The sequence below is a fragment of the Myotis davidii genome, unplaced genomic scaffold (genome assembly GCF_000327345.1).
Source record: "Myotis davidii unplaced genomic scaffold, ASM32734v1 scaffold67, whole genome shotgun sequence".
Classification (NCBI taxonomy): Eukaryota; Metazoa; Chordata; class Mammalia; order Chiroptera; family Vespertilionidae; genus Myotis; species Myotis davidii.
In genome coordinates this window covers 632,291-633,326 of record NW_006298521.1, presented here as the reverse complement: position 1 = coordinate 633,326, position 1,036 = coordinate 632,291, and the positions used below count along the sequence as shown (strand labels likewise).

Genomic DNA, 1,036 nt, shown 5'->3' with positions numbered 1-1,036 from the left:
GCAGACGGACGGCTGGTCAGGCCTGTGCCTCAGTTTCCCCATCTACAAGTGGGTGGTTGTACCGGGCATACGAAGAGCCCTGTGGCTGTTTCCGTGCTCGTGGCTAACTCTCGGCCTTCCCGGTGCCCCAGGGGGTGGGCAGGCGCGGCCCCGAGTCTCAGGGGCCTCCGTTCTTTCTCCACCGGCGTGTCCAGTTTCCCTCATGCATCCGGGACACTCCCGAACCCTGACCCTCAGTCCCCTTCACCCCATAATCTCTACCATTGAATCTCAGCCTAAAATTACTTTCTCGGAGAAACCTCCCCTCGGCCTCTTCATCTGAAACCCAGAGCGTTGGGCTCATGTGCGTGGCTGCGGCGGGTGCACGTCCCTGTCCCGTGAGTCGCAGACCCCGGAGGTCAGAGGTCGGAAGTCATCGCTGCCTGGCTTGCCCGCGTCCCCTAGCGCACTGCCAGCAGGTGCCTGGGGCCGGCTTTGTGAGCCTGCAGCTCCCGTTGGCCCACCCTCCGTGTGAGATTGCTTCAAGGCTTAGCCTCCTGCCCTGGCCGGTGTGCTGCAGTGGTTAGAGCATCGCGGGTGCACAGAAGGGCCGCGCGTTCCATTCCCGGTCAAGGGCACGTGCCTGGATCGCAGGTTCGATCCACGGCCCTGGTCAGGGCGCGTGTAGGAGGCAACCAATTGGTGTGTCTTTCTCTCTCCCCCCTGCCTCCCCTCCCATTCTCTCAAAATCAATGGGGAACATACCCGCCGATGAGGATTTATAAAAACAAACACAGAAACCCCACCTCCCCCAGGAAGCCTGCCGGGACCCTGCCCGGATTCGGATGCGGACGTTTCGTCTCTGCTTCTCCTGCCTTTGCTGGGCCGTTCTCCGCTGAGCCCTGTCATTTGTCCCTGAGCCCTGCCTTCCGATGACTTCTGACCTCCGACCTCCGACCTCCGGGAACTCACTTATTCTGCAGAGCTTTACTGGGCGCCTACTGTGTGCGGGCGGAGTCTGGGTGCTGGGAAAGCGTGGGAGCGGCGCACGGGCACT

At 62.1% G+C, this 1,036-nt stretch overlaps 1 long non-coding RNA gene across 1 annotated transcript in view; it reads left to right on the top strand.

Annotated features, from left to right (window-relative positions):
- Nucleotides 1-1,036, top strand: part of LOC107184733 — a 28,956-nt gene that overhangs the window by 26,578 nt on the left and 1,342 nt on the right. The window lies entirely within an intron of this gene.